Here is a 21,698-nt window from a genome sequence, read left to right on the forward strand (position 1 = left end):
AGACACTCAAGTAGCTACTCACCAACCCATGCAGCCACTTATACACAAAGTGAGAGACTGATACAGATATTTACATATTTAAACATTACTCACTAAGCCATGTATTCACTAAGATACACTTAATCAGTCAGTTACACAATCAATTTTTCAAAAACAAATCATCCATTTAGACACTTATATACCCATTTATTCTTCCATCGACCTTGAGATATACATATATAAAACATATTTAATTTTCAGAAAAACACACATTCACGGGATGATGTCATCAGTGATGTCATCAGTGATGTCATTTGAGATGTCATCAGTGATGTCATGAGTGATGTCACTGACCATGTCATGAGTGATGTAATATGTGACGTCATCAGCAGTGCATTGCGGGCGCGCGAGTTATAGTTAGCTTAACTAACTATAACGGGGGAATTTCAATGGTTTTTTACGAGTAAAATGTCCAGCTAACTATAACGTGTGTGAAACCTTTGGTTTTTTCATTGAATATATATATATATATATATATATATATATATATATATATATATTATCTACTGGTGGTCGCCAGTAGATAGTTATAGTTAGGACCGAGTTCCCATAGGAAATCTGAAAATTCTATTTTGAATACCTTTGGCGCCGGTTGACTTATCTTCGTGAAATTTTCAAAACTAATGGGGCGCTCCGCTCAGCTCCTACCCTGAAAGTCTCGGGTGATTCGTCAAGCGGGGGTCGAGAAAAAAGGGGGTCCCAAAATGCGTTTTCCCCATGCATTTTCCCATAGGACCTTTAGTCGAAGGTACAGCCCGAACGGCTGAACAGAATTACTTGAAATTTGGCAAAGAGGTAGTCCTCAGGTCAGGCATGTGCCTTTTGCATATATGGTGTAAATCCGTTCAGTAGTTCTTGAGAAAATCAAAAGTAAAATCACATATATATCTGGGCAGAGCCTAACCACACATCTCATCGTGAGATCTGATTGGCTGTCAGCACTTCATCCAAGAAGTGTTGGCAGCCATCTTGGGACCAATATACATGATAGCACCTCATTAAAAAGCATTGCATTTAATAGAAGGTTTTAAGACTTTAGTTACATTATAAATCATTTGTTGATGGTACCATGCTCATTTTAGGAATTGTGGTGTGTTCGAAGGTGATTTTACCATGTGAAAAAGCCTTCTGCTGTGATATCATGAATCATGTTTGAGAGAAAACTATTTTCTCATGCTTTTCCCACAGAGGTTTGGAAGGTGATCTATAAGCTAAACTGAGAGCATATTTTCTGTAAATTCACATTATCTTTCTCAGTCATGTGAGAATGAAGTCTGACATTCTCAGTAAAACATGTACATCCAACAAGGGCCGAGACTGTCAGTTGATTCCTTTGTGTTCTACTGCAGCTTCCCAGAGGGTTCTAAAGAACAACTAGAGCACTAACAGTCTTCCTTATGACAAAAGTTTGGCACACCTGAAGCCATCTTGATTGGAATAAAGTGGTAACACTTAAAACATTTAATTTACAAAGGAACAAAATGAGGGGTTTCATTTTGCCATAGAAATTATGATTAGTTCTGCAGAAAGAAAAATTAGGGCACATTTTGACTTCTCAAATCCTCTTCTATTTCATAAAAAAATTCTGACATGCAGACTGAAACATGCACTTTGAATACCAGCAGCAGACTTCCCTGGTGAGCAGTAGTTTTACTACAGTGATCTAATGAGCAACTAGAGTGCTAACATTCAGAATGTATGGCAAATGTGTGACACATCTGAATGCCTTCTTGATTGAACCAAAATAAAAAACTGAAAGTATTCCCACTGAGGAGACTGCAGTAAATGAGGAAATTAGGAAACTTCATAACAAATAAATCTCCCAAGATGGCCACCAGAGACAAAAGAGCCCAAATGTAGCCCAAATATCACCCAGATGTAGCCCAAGTATAGCCCAATGACAGAATGTCCCAGAGTGTTCTTAAGAACAACTAGAGCGCTTACTGTCTTACTTATGACAAAAGTATGGCACACCTGAAGCCATCTTGATTGGAATAAACTGGTAACACTTAAAACATTTAATTTAAAAAGTAACACAATGAGGAGGTTCATTTTGCCATAGAAATTATGATTAGTGCTGAAGAAAGAAAAATTAGGAAACACATTTTGAGTGACTTCTCAAATCCTCTTCTACTTCATTAAAAACTTCTGATATGCAGACTGAAACATGCACTTTTAATACCAGGAGCAGACTTCCGTGGTGAGCAGTAGCTTTACTACAGTGATCTAATGAGCAACTAGAGTGCTAACATTCAGAATTTATGGCAAATGTGTGACATATCTGAATACCTTCTTGATGGAATCAAAGTAAAAAACTGAAAGCATTTCCTACTGAGGAGACTGCAGTAAATGAGGAAATTAGGAAACTTCTAACAAATAAATCTCCCAAGATGGCCACCAGAGACAAAAGAGCCCAAATGCAGCACAAATATCACCCAGATGTAGCCCACATGTAGCCCAATGACAGAAGTGTAAAAAACACTTATTATTTTTTGTTTTTGCAGTGTTATATAGTGCAGACTTGTCAGGTATTGGAGTGCTTTACATGGACATTGGTTACATCACACAAGAACAAATTCATTTTGGTTGTAGACATGGGGAGACTAAGTGATTTGACCAGAATCACAGAATGTTGAGCTGAAGCAGAAACTCCAACCTGGTTCCCCAGTTGCAAAGTCTGCAGCTCTGGAAGTAACACCACATCCTCTCCCCTAGGTGCAACATTTAATCAAGTGGTCAACTGGATAAAAAAACATAAAAAATACAAATAATGTAAAAGTTCTTTGTCGCTATTTGAAAACTCAGAAAATATGTCCTCATTTTAGTTTTTTAGAGCACTAACCATAATTTTGATGCAAATAAGACCCTCTCATATATATAATTTCTAAAGGAAATACTCTAGGTATTACAGTTTTGATTACATCAAGATGACTTCAGGCATTCCACACTTTTGTAATAAATATAGAATGTTAGCAATCTAGTTGTTCATTGGGATACTGTTGAGAGGCAGAGGCCAGGGGCAGGGACTCTGAAAATTGAAGGCAGATAGGAGAGTGCAGATGCAACAATTTGACCACACTGGGCAGGCAGGAAGGGCAGTGGCAGCACAGCAGACTATGGAGGGCAGTGGAAAGGGGGGCAGGGGCAACAAACCAACAATACAGGACTGGCAAGAGAGGCTGTGGCAATATATTACACCATTGTGTGCAGAAGGAAGAGGCAGTGGTAGTACAACCATACATGCCAACAGACCCGTTTCAGCCAGGAAACGTCCAATGTTTTTAAGCTCAAATGGGCTTTATTTGATCTCTCTCCTGTCTACAATCTCCTCTTTTTCAATGTAACTCAGGGGAAATGCAATACCCCAGTTTTTTTTCAAAATCTCCCTCTTACCAAGTTCAAAATGTTCGTAAGTATGGTACATTGGATCATGGTAGGCAGGAGGAATTGGGGTAGGGACATGGACTCGGATAACAGAGGACAGGAGGGACATGGAGAGGTGCACCAAACTGACCCTGCAGGGCAGGCATCAGGGTTTGCAGCAGCACAATACACCACACAGCGCATGCGGGACAGGAGTGTAGCACAACAATCCATAGAAAGCAATAGGGAGGGGACAGGACCATGCACATGGACAACAGAGAACAGAGGGGAAAGAGGCAATGGTAGCTAGCTGACCATAATGGGCAGACAGGAGAGAAAGCTGCAGCATAACAGACCATAAAGGACAGGAGGGACGGATCAGGGGCATTACAATGGAACAGACAAGCCAGGAGGGAGGGAATAGGGGTCTGCAGATGGACACAGAGGGCTGGGGGCAAGGGGGCAAGGCATGAGCAGCAAGATGACCATGGAGGTCAGGCAGGTTGGGCAATAGAAACAAAACACACCATGGAGAGCAACAATGAGACTATGATGGCATACACACAGACCATGGAGGGAAGGTGGGAGGGGGTCAGGGGCAGCTAGCTGACCACACAGGGAAGGTGGGAGGGGCCATGGCAGCACAGAAGACCATGCATGGCAAGCGGGAGGGTTAGTGGCAGCACAATGGCTATGATGGGCAAGAAGGAGGGTGCAGGGGCATGCACAAAGGACCATGGAAGATAGAAGGGAGGGTCAGGACCTGGGCACAGACAAGAGAGTTCAGGGGAAGGGGCCTCACAACAGACCGCACGGGCAGGCAGGAGGAGCAGTTGCAGCACAACAGACCAGGGAAGGCAGAAGGGTGTGGCAGTAAAATGGTCCATGGAGGACAGGAGGAAGGGGATAGGGGTATGGCATGTGGACAGGAAGGGTGGATGTGGCAGGGACAGGTTACAGTCATCTGACAATGCTAGGCAGGTGGGAGGGGAGTGGCAGCTCAACAGAACACTCAGAGTAGATAGGAGTGGCAGGTCCATGGAACATGGTGGGCAAAAAGGATGGAGCAGGGGCATGCACAAAGACATCGGAGGGCAGGGGGAAGGAGAATAGGGGCAGCAAGCTAAGCACAGAGGCTAATCAGGAGGTCAATGATGGGCCATAGATTTGGGCAATGGAGGGCAGGAAGAGTGGACTGGTACATCATGCTAAATGGAGGGCAGTGGCAGTGCTCCAGCGTGGAGTGCAAAATCCCTCCCTACCGTTGCGGACCAAAAGATCTCACACACGCACACTATCCATACATTCGCTGGTGGGGCCCATAACAACAACACACACTCACCATCAGTCCGTACGAGAGACGATTATTCTTCCAAGTGCTGGATAATGAGGGAGGAAGATACCACTTTACCCTAATGAGCAACAAACCTACAAACCCTTCTTCTACTCATTAGGCCCTAGATTCTACATTTGGTATTCCCCTCATGACCGGGATGGATCCGTTAGTTGTAGATTTAAGTGAATTTCTAATACTCTAATTAACCTTTTCATTAACACATTTCAATGAATAAACAACCCAACTCATTTATGTAGATGTTCAAATCCAAATTTATATTAATATTGCAGATTAAATCATTCATTTGATCAAGTTGCCATTCACATTTACCTATTCTGGCTAAAGTCGTCCTCTATGTCAAATCTGGCAATCTCGCAAATCTATGCCCATCAATTTAGCAGGTTAAGTTCATCAGGATTTTGGGCATTAATTCAGTCCGTCAAAGATTCAGGCTAACAGCTGTCCTGCAGTGTCACTCTCCTCTTCGTCAGCATTTCATCAGGAATTAGAAGGAGCGACCCTCCAACCTCTCTTTTCTATGGGTTTTATAATAATTTCAATAACAAAATGTAACAATATTAAGTTTTAAACTGTTCTGATTGGCTGATCAGGGGTCAACCTCTCCGTTCCCATAAGGTTTAGTCCATGTTGTCAGCATACTTGCTGGTTCCGGTTCTTTAATAAAGCCTTTTATCTGTAGCGCTGGCACCTTTCCCAGTGGCCTTGATAAGTACAGTTTGCCTGGGGTCAAGACAGGGCCATTGTTACTCATCTTTTAGTGCAGGCGCACTTCACCCAAGCCTGGTTCAGGGTAGGCAGTTGGGTTAGGCACCTAAAGCAGCCATCATTTGATAGGCCAGAATAGTCAACTTAAGCAAAGAAACACAAAAACGTAATTAATACATAGAAATGACTAATTAAATGTTATTCCCTTGCTAATACCCATATATGTGTGTATTTATCTAGCCAAAAGCAACACTCAATGCGGTTTATACTTACTAAATAAAGCACGAATCACAATTTCATCACCAAAGCGACATATATCATGCAATGTTCTAATTATCTCTCATTAATATGCGTACGAAATTTAGTTCACGTCATTAATTAGGCCATGCAGATGCAAATCCCACGTGTATTTCGGTCATTAATAAGGTTGATTAGTTATTTCCACATCACTCCAAACCATTAGTACGATTATGATTAATTAATTAATCTAATTAATAAAACGACATGCAAAATGGGATGGGTATACAAAAATTTTGCATATCCCGCTCCAGCAGCAGCACATCAGACCATGCATGGCAGGAGGGAGGAGGCTAGTCCATGGATTCAGACAACAGAGGATAGGGAGGAGGTGGATGGGGCAGCAGGCTAACTGTTCAGAGAAGGTGGGTATTAGGAACTTTATTGTTTTTAAAATGTGTGTCTGTGCAAACTACTTAAAATATGAACAAGTATGCAGCATAATCTCACTTTTATTCAGGAAGAAGAGGACGTTTGTGACTGTGACTCCGGGCTCACTTGGCAGAAGCACCCCCTGACTCTCCACCCCCCATCGCAAAATGAAATTCCCGTGAAAAGGGTAGGTGGACGCAGTGTTATATAGAACATAGTCCTGAGAGCACGATTGAAAATAAAAACTAGATGTAGTATATGGTATAAACTATGCACCAAAAAGTGTGATATAAGATGAACCGGGGCATGAAATATAATATGCAATACATTGTGCGCAATGACAGATTCATTGGAGAGCGCGAGATAGCACAGGCACTAGCGTGTGCTATGCGATATGCGCCTTGGAGTGTAATATGCACAGGGCAGTGTTGTGTAAACTAACTAGTCTCTAAAGTTGTAATATAAAATATGTGCTGGGGAGTGTAACGTTGCATATGCACTGTGACAAAGATATGGATCCCAGATTGTAATATGTATGGCATAGCGCTGTGCGCTATAACATAGGCATCGAGGAAGGCACGTTAGATGGGGCAATATAACCCGTGCGAAGGCAAGTGTGGCATGACATATTCACGGGGAGGTGTTACAGTGCACATGGGCTAGAGAGTGTCATAGCATACGCACTAGCTGGTGGAATACAACACAGAGGTGTGAGGCAATCGGCGGGCACTGGTGGGTGTAACACGGCATTGGGCTCAGCCAGGAGCACGCTGTGACTCTCAAGTGAGGTTCGTCTCCTTTCCAGAGAGTAAAATAAAAAGTATTGCACATCCGGCGGTGGATGTGTTTTTTTTTAACCGTGAGGGGGGTTTCTTGCATAGTTTGGTCGAATTTTTGTCGAATCCCCTTTGAATGGCTTGGTGTGCGTGTATATTAAATGTGCCCGTCAATAGCTACCCATGTTTGTATAAATAAACGACAAGGGTGTCTACTTGGAGAGTACCCACCGGCGGGGGCGCCGGGATTAGGCACGGTAGGGCGCCAGACATGTCAGAGCTTCACTAGCAGTGTAAATATATTCCATGTGGATTAATTTTATGCATAGTCTCCTTTTAATGAATATCACGCAAATTGTCATGGTGATAGGTACATACGGTTTATCCAGCATGTCCTAGGTGTTTCTATAAATATATATATTCTTAAAATAATAAAAAACAAAGGCCGGCCCCGGGGGATGGGGTCCCCGGAGCCATAAGTGGCCTGAGGCGGGGGGCAACGCAGCTCCCTCCTAAAGAATTTAAAAAAAAAGGCCATGACCCGGGGGTTGGGGTCCCCGGGGCCGATTAAGGCCTTGGGAGGGCCAAATTTATTTTTTTCAACAAATAAAATTAGGGTGCAGGCCCTGGGGGATGGGGTCCCCAGTGCTAGTAAATTAGAAAAAGAAGGGGGGCCACAAATAAAATAATTAAAAGACCGGCATCGCGCTGGAGGCCACGCCCCCTCCTTGCAGCACTCTGCAAACGCACCCCCTGGCCAGTTGTAAGTTGGGGAATTAATTCCCCTTCAATACTGAGGGTCCCTGAGGGCCAACTAGCCCAACAGGTATCTCCAGTGTGCGCCAGGAAGCTGCGTTGCAGAAAGGTGTTCTGAGGCCACGCCCCTTTTTACACCTCTATGCAACGCAGCTCTGTGGCGCTTACTGGAGGTACCTAGTGGGCTAGTTTGACCCTAGGGACCCTTAGGATTCAAGGGGACTTAATCTCTCAACTTAGAACGGCCACAGGGCGCGTTTACACAGTGGTGAAGGGAGGGGACGGGCCTGAGGTGACGTTTGCAAACACGCCCTGTGGCGCGTTTTAAGTTGGGGAAATAATTCCCTTTCAATCCTGAGGGACCCTGGGGGCCAACTAGCCCACCAGGTGCTTCCAGTAAGTGCCACTGCTCTGCGTTGCAGAGAGGTGGTGCAGGCCGTGCCCCTTTTTACACCTCTCTGCAATGGCGCTTACTGGACATACCTAGTGGGCTATTTTGCCCCAAGGGATCCTCAGGATTCAAGGGGACTTAATCTCCCAACTTAAAAAACGGCCACAGGGCATGTTTACACAGTGGGGAAGGAAGGGGACGGGGCCTGAGGTGACGTGTGCAAACACGCCCTATGGCGCGTTTTAAGTTGGGGAAATAATTCCCCTTCAATCCTGAGGGCCCCTGGGGGCTAACTAGCCCACCAGGTGCTTCCACTAAGCACCACTGAGCTGCGTTGCAGAGAGGTGGTCCAGGCCGTGCCACTTTTTACACCTCTCTGCAAGGCAGCTCTGTGGCGCATACTGGAGGTACCTAGTGGGCTAGTTGGACCCTAGGGACCCTCAGGATTCAAATGAACTTAATCTCCCAACTAAAAACGGCCACAGGGCGTGTTTACACAATGGTGAAGGGAGGGGACGGGGCCTGAGTTAATGTGTGCAAACAAGCCCTGTGGCGCGTTTTAAGTTGGGGAAATAATTCCACTTCAATCCTGAGGGACCCTGGGGGCTAACTAGCCCACCAGGTGCTTCCACTAAGCACCACTGAGCTGCGTTGCAGAGAGGTGGTCCAGGCCGTGCCACTTTTTACACCTCTCTGCAAGGCAGCTCTGTGGCGCATACTGGAGGTACCTAGTGGGCTAGTTGGACCCTAGGGACCCTCAGGATTCAAATGAACTTAATCTCCCAACTAAAAACAGCCACAGGGCGTGTTTACACAATGGTGAAGGGAGGGGACGGGGCCTGAGTTAATGTGTGCAAACAAGCCCTGTGGCGCGTTTTAAGTTGGGGAAATAATTCCACTTCAATCCTGAGGGACCCTGGGGGCTAACTAGCTCACCAGGTGCTTCGAGTAAGCACCACTCCGCTGCGTTGCAGAGAGGTGGTCCAGGCCGTGCCACTTTTTACACCTCTCTGCAAGGCAGCTCTGTGGCGCATACTGGAGGTACCTAGTGGGCTAGTTGGACCCTAGGGACCCTCAGGATTCAAATGAACTTAATCTCCCAACTAAAAACAGCCACAGGGCGTGTTTACACAATGGTGAAGGGAGGGGACGGGGCCTGAGTTAATGTGTGCAAACAAGCCCTGTGGCGCGTTTTAAGTTGGGGAAATAATTCCACTTCAATCCTGAGGGACCCTGGGGGCTAACTAGCTCACCAGGTGCTTCGAGTAAGCACCACTCCGCTGCGTTGCAGAGTGGTGGTCCAGGCCGTGCCACTTTTTACACCTCTCTGCAAGGCAGCTCTGTGGCGCATACTGGAGGTACCTAGTGGGCTAGTTGGACCCTAGGGACCCTCAGGATTCAAATGAACTTAATCTCCCAACTAAAAACGGCCACAGGGCGTGTTTACACAATGGTGAAGGGAGGGGACGGGGCCTGAGTTAATGTGTGCAAACAAGCCCTGTGGCGCGTTTTAAGTTGGGGAAATAATTCCCCTTCAATCCTGAGGGACCCTGGGGGCTAACTAGCTCACCAGGTGCTTCGAGTAAGCACCACTCCGCTGCGTTGCAGAGTGGTGGTCTAGGCCGTGCCCCTTTTTACATCTCTCTGCAACGCAGCTCTGTGGCGCTTACTGGAGGTACCTAGTGGTCTAGTTGGACCCTAGGGACCCTCAGGATTCAAGGGGACTTAATCTCCCAACTTAAAATGGCCACAGGGCGTGTTTACACAGTGGGGAAGTGAGGGGACGGGGCCTGAGGTGACGTGTGCAAACACGCCCTGTGGCGCGTCTTAAGAGGTAGTTTTATTCCCCTGCCCTATTATATACTAGGGGCTTACAGAGGAGGTCATGCTGATCACAGGGGGACCCCAACGCATAGTGTTCCCTAGTGTATGTAGGTTTTTCACTGTATTCAGAGTGTCGTTTAACATAGCACTGGCTCTAGGACTGGTTAGTCAGACTCAATTACCACCAGTATCCGTCTGAAAAAGTTGAGGGTACAGGATGATTTTGCAACAAGGCTTCTTTCTGCTCTTCTGTTTGTTCTTTCTGCACGTTATCCTTCATCCTGCACTTTTCTTCGTCTTTGAGGACTTCTGTTGCTTCTTTCTGCATTTTTTTTTTCTTTCTGTGCGTTTTTTCTTCTTTCTTCACATGTCCTATCTCTGTAGGCATAGTTAGAAATTAGCATTTAAAAAACCTTTGAAATTCACTGAAAAAACCATATGTTTCAGGCACGTTATAGTTAGGAATTAGCATTTAAAAAACCTTAGACATTCACTGAAAAAAACATAGGTTTCAGGGGCGTTATAGTTAGCTGGACTTTTCACTCGTACAAAACCATTGAAATTCCCCCACCCGTTATAGTTAGTTCAGCTAACTATAACTTGCGCTCCCGCAATGCACTGCTGATGACGTCACATATTACATCACTCATGACATGGTCAGTGACATCACTCATGACATCAGTGATGACATCTCAAATGACATCACTAATGACATCACTGATGACATCATCCTTGTGATAGAGTGGCAGACCTCATCTTCCCCTAATATAACCTTTGATACACACATTCAAAGTAGAAACTACAATGTTCAAAACAATGGACATACCAATACCAGTTACAACAACCTATTCAGTAATTCTAAGATCCACATACACATCCACTCATTCACCAACAGTCCTATACAGTCACTCATACATGTACTCACTCATCATATGTACTCACACACCTATACATCCTGTTACACAACGCCACTCATCCATAGAGTTACTCACACACATAGTCACTCATGCTAATAAAGAATCAAACATCCATTTACTTGCATATACAGTTATACACACACCACCACACTTACTTCTACAGAAACTTACACATACTTAGTCTTTTAAACAATCACTTATAGAAACACATACTTATTCATACAGGAACTCTTTCAATCTCTCACTCTCACATATACTGACTTATATACACCAATAGTCACATATACTAGTTTAAAACATATGTAGTAACTCATAAAGACACTATTGAGACAGTCTATCACTCACTAACACACCCATGCACACACTCATCCACCCATACAGTCCTGCACACATGCTGTCTTCAACACATACAAACAGTGAGTCACTCATTCATGCACCTGTGCACAACGTAACCATACAGACACTCAGACACTCATACTGATTCTCAAAAAAACAACTAATAACCTATATAGACACTCATGTAGCTACTCACCAACCCATGCAGCCACTTATACACAAAGTGAGAGACTGATACAGATATTTACACATTTAAACATTACTCACTAAGCCATGTATTCACTAAGATAAAACATATGTAATTTTCAGAAAAACACTCATTCACTGGATGATGTCATCAGGGATGTCATTTGAGATGTCATCAGTGATGTCATGAGTGATGTCACTGACCATGTCATGAGTGATGCAATATGTGACGTCATCAGCAGTGCATTGCGGGCACGCAAGTTATAGTTAGCTGAGCTAACTATAACGGGGGAATTTCAATGTTTTGTACGAGTGAAAAGTCCAGCTAACTATAACGCCCCTGAAACCTATGGTTTTTTCAGTGAATATATATATATATATATATATATATATATAGTATCCCAAGGTGATCATTCGAGCGAGAGGGCACTCCCACGCAGATGAAACCATTTGGCTTTCACTCTCTGGAAACCACCATTGGAGAGCCAGGTAAACTTCCAGCCTGACGCGTTTCGAGGTATCATCCTCTTATTCATAGGCACATCAAGTACGTAGATAGTTCTATCTACCACATGCCACGCCTTTAGTAGGTCACTTTGGATCAAATTGCATGTTACCTTGAATACCTGGCTCTCCAATGCTGGTTTCCAGAAAGTGAAAGCCGAATGGTTTCATCTGGTTGGGAGTGCGCTCTCGCTCGAATGAGCACCTTGGGATACAATATTTTGTGCGGCAGTTCTAGCCGTGAAGGGCGCACCATCTTCAAAACTGAAGAGGCTGCCTCTTGGAACAATACCAAGCTGCCATGGCACCACAAATGAGGAGAATTAAGATAGCAGGAAAACTAGGGTCCACTGAGGGTTAAGAATGTATAATTAATTGACATGTAAGCACGTAGAACTTACTAAGGTAAAGACTGTTTTGCTCCACAGACTACAAAGTCCAGCATGCAATTCGAACCAACGTGACCTACTAAAGGCGTGGCATGTGGTAAATGGAACTATCTACGTACTTCATGTGCCTATGAATAAGAGGATGATACCCCGAAAAGCGTCAGGCTGGAAGTTTACCTGGCTCTCCAATGCTGGTTTCCAGAGAGTGAAAACCGAATGGTTTCATCTGCGTGGGAGTGCGCTCTCGCTCGAATGAGCACCTTGGGATTCAAATATATATATATTCACTGAAAAAACCACAGGTTTCACACATGTTATAGTTAGCTGGACATTTCACTCGTACAAAACCATTGAAATTCCCCCGTTATAGTTAGTTCATCTAACTATTACTCGCGCGCCCGCAATCCACTGCTGATGACATCACATATTACATCACTCATGACATGGTCAGTGACATCACTCATGACATCACTGATGACATCTCAAATGACATCACGTTTGACATCACTGATGACATCATCCTTGTGTAAGAGTGGCAGACCTCCTCTTATCTTAATATAAACTTTGATACACACATTGAAAAATACAAACTAAAGTTTTGAAAACTATAGAGATACCAATACCAGTTAGAACAACCTATTCAGTAATTCCAAAATCTACATACGCATCCACTCATTCATCAACACTTCTATATAGTCACTCATGTACAGCTATACACACAACAGTACACTTACTTCTATGGAAACGTACACATACTTACTCTCTAAAACAATCACTTATAGAAACACATACTTATTTATACAGGAACTCTTCCAATCTCTCACTCTCATATATCCTCACTTATATACATCAATGCTCACATATACTAGTTCGAAACATATGGACTTACTCATAAAGACACTATTGAGACAGTCATTCACTCTCTTACTCACCCATACACACACTCATCCACCCATACTGTCCTGTTCACATACTGTCTTCAAAATACATACAAACAGTGAGTCACTCATTCATGCGTCCATACACTAAGTAACATCCCCACTGAACCATACAGACACTCATACTGATACTCTTAAAACAAACTAATAACCCATATACACACTCATGTAGCTACTCACCAACCCATGCAGCCACTTATCCACAAAGTGAGACACTGATAGAGATATTTAAATATTTAAACATTACTCACTAATACTTGTATTCACTAAGATACTGTTAATAAGTCAGTTATACAATTCATTTTACAAAAAAAACCATCCATTTAGACACTTATTTACCCATTTTTTCTTCCATTAACCTTTAGATATACATATATAAAAAATATTCATTTTTCAGAAAGACACATATTCACTGGATGATGTCATCAGTGATGTCATCAGTGATGTCATTTGAGATGTCATCAGTGATGTCATGAGTGATGTCACTGACCATGTCATGAGTTAGGTAATATGTGATGTCATCAGCAGTGGATTGAGGGCGCGCGAGTTATAGTTAGCTGAACTAACTATAACGGGGGAATTTCAATGGTTTTGTACAAGTGAAATGTCCAGCTAACTGTAACATGTGTGAAACCGATGGTTTTTTAAGTGAATCTGCAAGGTTTTTTAAATGCTAATTCCTAACTATAACGTGTGAGAAACCTATTGTTTTTTCAGTGAATTTGCAAGGTTTTTTAAATGCTAATTCCTAACTATAACGTGTGTGAAACCTATGGTTTTTTCAGTGAATTTGCAAGGTTTTTTAAATGCTAATTCCTAACTATAACGCGTGTGAAACCTATGGTTTTTTCAGTGAATATATATATATATATTACCTACTGGAGATTGCCAGTAGGTAGTTATAGTTAGGACCACGTTTCCATAGGAAATCCGCAACATTCTATTTTGAATAACTTTGGCGCCGGTCGACGAATCCTCGCGAATTTTTCAAAATAGGTGGGGCGCTACGCTCCGCTCCTACCCTGAAAGTCTCGGGGGGATTCGTCAAGCGGGGGCTGAGATAAAAGGGGGGTCCCAAAACGCGTTTTTCCCATGCATTTTTCCATAGGACCTTTAGACACAGCTACAGCCCGAACGGCTGAACAGAATTACTTGAAATTTGGCAGAGAGGTAGTCCTCAGGTCAAGGAAGTGCCTTTTGTAGGTTTGGTTTGTAAATCTGTTCAGTAGATTCAGAGAAAATAGCCTTTAAATCAATATATATATCTGAGCCAGCTTACGGTGCGCTTACGGTGCGCTTACCGTACGCGTACGGTGGCGTGCGCGATTTTGATTGGCTGTTAGATCTTAGTAAACATTCGAATCGGTCGAAACCAGGAAGCGGCAGCCGCCATTTTCTCTCTCGCTCTCTGAGTTGGGCAGCAAAAACGATGCCAAAAAATGTCTAAAGAGGCAGTTTCTTGAGATCCTAACCACCCAGCATTGATATAGGGGTCCCCAAACAACCCCCAAGCCCAAAACAAAATTTTTATTTTTTCGGAAAATCGCCGATTACGCTTACCGTATGCGTACGGTAAATTTTTTAAAAAAAAAAAATTATCCACACCCTCCCCACCCCGTGTGCAAATGGTGTCCGAAGGGCATCATTTGTGCATGGCTTATAACAGGTAAGAAATAAACAAAGAATAAATTTCACAAAGATGCGCATAATATGTCCCCCATGTGTGCACGGTGCGCGAAGCGCATCGTGCGTACATGGCCCATCCCGCATAACGTGGGCACGCGGTGCGCGCAGCGCACCGCGTTACCACCGTGCGTGCACGGCACTAACTACGTAAAGTGGGCGCGCGGTGCGCGAAGCGCACCGCGTGCTCACTGTGCGCGCACGGTGCGCGAAGTGCACCGTGCGCGCACGGAACGAGTTGCGTTAACTGGGCGCGCACGCCACGAATGGCGTAAAGTAACTTAGCATTTAAAAAACCGTACAAATTCACTGAAAAAACCATAGGTTTCACACACGTTATAGTTAGGAATTAGCATTTAAAAAACCTTGCAAATTCACTGAAAAAACCATAGGTTTCACACATGTTATAGTTAGCTGGACATTTTATTGATAAAAAACCAATGAAATTCCCCCGTTATAGTTAGTGCAGGCAACTATAACTCACGCGACCGCAATCTTCTGCTGATGACATATGTGTCTTTATGAAAAAAAAATATTTGTAATATATGTATAGCTAAAATTTATTGGAAGAAGACATGGGCAAATAAGTGTCTAAATACAGTATTAGCATCAGCAGCGGATTGCGGTCGCGTGAGTTATAGTTGCCTGCACTAACTATAACGGGGGAATTTCATTGGTTTTTTATCAATAAAATGTCCAGCTAACTATAACATGTGTGAAACCTATGGTTTTTTCAGTGAATATATATATATACATCAGCTCCAATCCACCTCCATACAAAGGAATTGTCGCACTCACGGGGATGTAGATAAAACGTTATTCTTCAAATGGCCAGGAACAAACGCGTTTCGGCGAACTGCCTTCTTCGGTGAAGCAGGCAGTTCGTCGAAACGCGTTTGTTGCTGGCCATTTGAAGAATAAAAAATTTTCTACGTCCCCGTGAGTGCGACAATTCCTTTGTATGGAGGTGGATTGGAGCTCATGTTAAGTGCGGCGTCCAGAGCCGCAATTTCGCACCCGACCGAGAGTGGTCTGTTTGTGAAAGTGGAATCGGAGCGTATATATATATAGATATATATTCACTGAAAAAACCATAGGTTTCACACACGTTATAGTTAGCTGGACATTTCACTCGTAAAAAACCATTGAAATTCCCCCGTTATAGTTAGTTCAGCTAAATATAACTCGCGCGACCGCAATCCACTGCTGATGACGTCACATATTACATCACTCATGACATGGTCAGTGACATCACTCATGACATCACTGATGACATCTCAAATGACCTCACTGATGACATCACTGATGACATCATCCAGTGAATGTGTCTTTCTGAAAAATAAATATTTTTTATATATGTATATCTAAAGGTTAATGGAAGAATAAATGGGTAAATAAGTGTCTAAATGGATGTTTTTGTTAGTAAAATTAATTGTATAACTGACTTATTAACAGTATCTTAGTGAATACAGTGATGTAATATGTGACATCATCAGCAGTGGATTGCGGTCGCGCGAGTTATATTTAGCTGAACTAACTATAACGGGGGAATTTCAATGGTTTTTTACGAGTGAAATGTCCAGCTAACTATAACATGTGTGAAACCTATGGTTTTTTAAGTGAATATATATATATATATATATATATATTACCTACTGGCGGTCGCCAGTAGGTAGTTATAGTTAGGACCACGTTTCCATAGGAAAACCTCAACATTCTATTTTGAATAACTTTGGCGCCGGTCGACGAATCCTCGCGAATTTCTCAAAATAGGTGGGGCGCTACGCTCCGCTCCTACCCTGAAAGTCTCGGGGGGATCTGTCAAGCGGGGGCTGAGATAAAAGGGGGGTCCCAAAACGCGTTTTTCCCATGCATTTTTCCATAGGACCTTTAGAACGAGCTACAGCCCGAACGGCTGAACAGAATTACTCAAAATTTGGCAGAGAGGTAGTCCCTAGGTCAAGGAAGTGCCTTTTGTAGGTTTGGTGTAAATCTGTTCAGTAGATTCTGAGAAAATAGCCTTTGAATCAATATATATATCTGTAAGCGCGCAGAGTGCGCGCTGGGTGCGCGCACCTTGCCGTGCGCGAGCGCAATTCTGATTGGTTGTTAGATCTTAGTAAACATTCGAATCGGTGGAAGTCAGGGAGCGGCGGCCGCCATTTTGGCTATCGCATAAAGAGGAGGTGATAATCAAAGGGGGAGCAGTTGAAAAGGAGGCAGAGTGGGTAGAAATAGACCCAGTAGGCATTGTAAGGGGGTCAAAGTAGGACCTTGTAGGGCAAAAAAAAAGAATAATATTTTGTAAAAAAATATCGCCGAGTGCGCGCACCCTGCGCGCACCCGGAAAAAAAAAAAAATAAAAGAAATTTAAAAAAAATTGCATTTAAGTGTTTAGATATAAGGTGGATCTAAAAAGAGCCCTTGTGTTTATTGTTTGTTTTTCGGTACCTACAAGTAAGTACCGACGCAGAGTCTGAGGTTCAAGAGGAAGACTCTGTTCCCTTCATCATTGAAGTGCACACCATCTCCTCTATAAATGTCTTGCATGTCGTAACGCAAGTTGTTGTGGTAAATGGAACCCATACCATAGTCTCTGAGGAAAGCAGAAATAGATTTGTTGACGTGCTTCCTTGCTTTGTCAATCTGCGGACAAAATTGGTTGGACCAGTTCCACTTTTGCCTTTGGCATATGTTAGAATATACAAAGGCAGTTTGTGGAAAAAGCGACATCAATTGCACAAAGGTGTCCTTAATAAGCATTTCCAAACCTACCCCAGTTAAAGTGCCTAGATCATTACCACCACAGTGCACAATAATAAGGTTAGGCTGTGGGAGATGTTGAAAGGTTTTCACCAAAGGCATTAATTGGTGCCACTTTAACCCTCTCTGACCAATCCACTTGATGTCTACATTTGGCAAAGCAAGGTCTCTCACCATACCTCTTTTCTCTGCAAATTTTTCACTCCAGAAGACATAGCTGTGTCCTACAATCCACACTGTGAACATCTTCAAAGGAGATCTGGATGCACTCAGGAGGTGTAATTCAGTAGAATGGTAAAAAGAAATGAAAGACAGTTTGGAAATGGAGGCATACATATTTTTTATTAAAAAAAAAAGAACTGATTGGCTGTTTCATACCATTCTACACTAAAAACTAGGCTGTATGTGTAAAATAATAGAAGCATGTTTTGTATTGGTTCAGAAAAATGCTGTAAGGTTTGAAAAGTCAAGCACTCTTGCTCTGTGGAATTGAAACATTGTGTGGCGAACTTCTGACCTAACTCCACACAGCAGTGTTCCATGAGCTGTTGCTATGGTAGCAGGCAGAAGTCAAGTTGGGGGAAGGGAACTAGGCAGAAGTGAAGTAGGGGGAAGGGTACTTTTGGAAAAGGGTTGGTTTTCAAGCAATAGAAATGTGTGATTACATTTGAAAAAAAGGGGGAAGCAGTGAGATTTGAAATTAACATATATATGTGTGGAAAAATAGAGGGAAAGATTGCCATTATCTGGTTCTGCTGAGTGCAGAGAGGTGTAGAGAACAGAGGTCCTGGCTCTGATAATGTGCTGTGGGGTTGAGGTTTCAGTCTGTAATGCAAATACATTCAGCATCACTAAGGCAGGTTGCCCTTGCTGGATTGTAGGCAGTCACCCAGCATACACATGGTTTGTGGTCTGAAAAAGCAGTCTGGACATGTGCATTTAAAAAAATCTGAAAAGTGGATTCATAATGTGTCAGTCTGTAAAAGTGATTTTCACTTGCCAACAAAAAAGAGCAGTAAGTGTGCATTCAAATTGGCAAAGATTTTTCGTTTTGTGACTAATGTGAAAACATGACTCTGTGTGCAAATAGGAATTACAGGAAGAGATTTGTTGCGTTTTGCTCTGGTGATTTCACAGTTGCATTAGTAGGAAAAAGGGGGAGTCTCTCAAAAAAAAAAAAAAGAAAAAAAAAAAACCTTGGGTGCGCGCAGGGTGCGCGCACCTCAAAAAAAAATGTAAAAAAATTTTTCAAAAAAAAAATTTGTTTGGTTAAGTTTATAAGTGGCTCTTAAAAGAGCCCTTGAGTTAATGGAGGGAAACAGGAAGAGAAAAACGCAAAAAAAGAAAAAACATCTATGGCCTAGTGCATGAATGCGCATCAAATTTTCTCTGAAGGAGATCAAGACTGGTCTCCCCCACAGAAATAAGAGAACCGCAATCAGTGCACCGTGTAGACAACCTCGCCAAACAAGGTGGACCAACAAGAGGTAAAGAAACAGGTGAAGGCACCATCGCAGCTGAAGTGCTCCCCTGAGCTGCCGAAGATGTGCTCGGCTGAGCTGCTGCTGATGTTGTCGGCTGAGCAGGTGGAGGGTTTTCTCCAGAAGCTCGACGATAAGATGCTGGGTGCATTTTGTAAACATGTCTCAACATAGTGTGAATGCTAAAAGAATATTTCTTGTTAGGATTCCCACGAGATAAGACTTTTTTACAAAGTACACATGTAACTTTTGGTGCATTTACCTTTTTCTCATTCTCAGGAAAAGTAAAAAACTGCCATACAAAGCTGTCCTTCTGCTTCCTGTTCCTCTGCCTCTCAAGAGTGTCCTGCTCACTGTCTGAAGTAGGTTGCTGTTCAGCCATTGTCTCTCAACAACAGAATAGCTCCTTCTCCAAAGGAATCAGAACTAATAATGAGGGGAGTAGGTGTGGTTTGGGAAGAATCTGGAACAGAAAGTACTTCAAACCAATCATAAGTGATGATTCTTGATCACATGACTTGCCATGAGGGGATTGGGTGTGGTATTGAAACAATTAGAAACTGAAAGTAATGATAACCAATAAGAAATGTTGTTTTATTATGTATAAACCCGAGGTGCGCGCACTGCGCAAGCTCCGTGCGCGCACCCCGTGATGACGTATGCACGAACGCGTAAACGCGCAGGTGCATACGTCATATACGCGCACCTAGCGCGCATACGTTTAACACGCGTATACGCGACCGTTATTGCGTGTAATTTTAGCGTATGCGGAAGTAAACCGCGTCGATGGCGTAGGACGCATGCGTACGTACGTACGCATACGTACTGGGTGCGCGCTCCCAGCGCGCACCAATAAGTATATTTGCGTACGTAAATAACGTACGCCGGAATTCATAAAAAACATACGAAATAGTACTAGGTGCGCGCTCAGAGCGCGCACCCCAAGAATTTATAAATAAAAAAAAAAAAAAAAAAAAAAGAGGACATTAAATAATTAAAAAAATTATAAAAAAAAAAAAAACCAAATTGAATTATTTAAAAAAATAATTTAAAAAAAATACAGATAATATATAAATGAATATAAAGTAATTTTATTTAAATAAAAAAAAATATCTTTAATTAAAAATACATAACTTAGCATATAAAAAACCATACAAATTCTCAGAAAAAAACATAGGTTTCAAAAACGAAATATTTAGGGATTAGCATTTAAAAAACCTTGCAAATACACTGAAAAAACCATAGGTTTCACACACGTTATAGTTAGGAATTAGCATTTAAAAAACCTTGCAAATTCACTTAAAAAACCATGGGTTTCACACACGTTATAGTTAGGAATTAGCATTTAAAAAACCTTAGAAATTCAGTGAAAAAACCATAGGTTTCACACATGTTATAGTTAGCTGGACATTTTACTCGTAAAAAACCAATGAAATTGCCCCGTTATAGTTAGTTCAGCTAACTATAACTCGCACGCGCCCGCAATGCACTGCTGATGACGTCACATATTACATCACTCATGACATGGTCAGTGACATCACTCATGACATCACTGATGACATCTCAAATGACATCACTGATGACATCATCCTTGTGATAGAGTGGCAGACCTCCTCTCACCCTAATATAACCTTTGATACACACATTCAATAATAGAGACTAAAATTTTTAAAACAATGGACATACCAATACCAGTTACAACAACCTCTTCAGTAATTCTAAGATTCACATACACATTCACTCATTCACCAACAGTCCTATACAGTCACTCATACATGTACTCACTCATCATATGTACTCATACACCTATACATCCAGTTACACAATGCCACTCATCCATAGAGTTACTCACACACATAGTCACTCATACTAATAAAGAATCAAACATACTTTTACTTGCATATACAGTTATACACACACCACCACACTTACTTCTACGGAAACTTACACATACTTAGTCTTTTAAACAATCACTTATAGAAACACATACTTATTCATACAGGAACTCTTTCAATCTCTCACTCTCACATATACTCACTTATATACACCAATAGTCACATATACTAGTTTAAAACATATGTAGTTACTCATAAAGACACTATTGAGACAGTCATTCACTCACTAACACACCCATACACACACTCATCCACCCATACAGTCCTGCACACATGCTGTCTTCAACACATACAAACAGTGAGTGACTCATTCATGCACCTATGCACTACATAATACCCCCCACCGAACCATGCAGACACTCAGACTGACACTCAAAAAACCAACTAATAACCTATATAGACACCCATGTAGCTACTCACCAACCCATGCAGCCACTTATACACAAAGTGAGAGACTGATACAGATATTTACATATTTAAACATTACTCACTAAGCCATGTATTCACTATGATACACTTAATCAGTCAGTTACACAATCAATTTTTCAAAAACAAATCATCCATTTAGACACTTATATACCCATTTATTCTTCCATCGACCTTGAGATATACATATATAAAACATATTTAATTTTCAGAAAAACACACATTCACTGGATGATGTCATCAGTGATGTCATTTGAGATGTCATCAGTGATGTCATGAGTGATGTCACTGACCATGTCA

This window comes from Triturus cristatus, chromosome 1_1 (assembly GCF_964204655.1).
Source record: "Triturus cristatus chromosome 1_1, aTriCri1.1, whole genome shotgun sequence".
NCBI classification, from domain to species: Eukaryota; Metazoa; Chordata; class Amphibia; order Caudata; family Salamandridae; genus Triturus; species Triturus cristatus.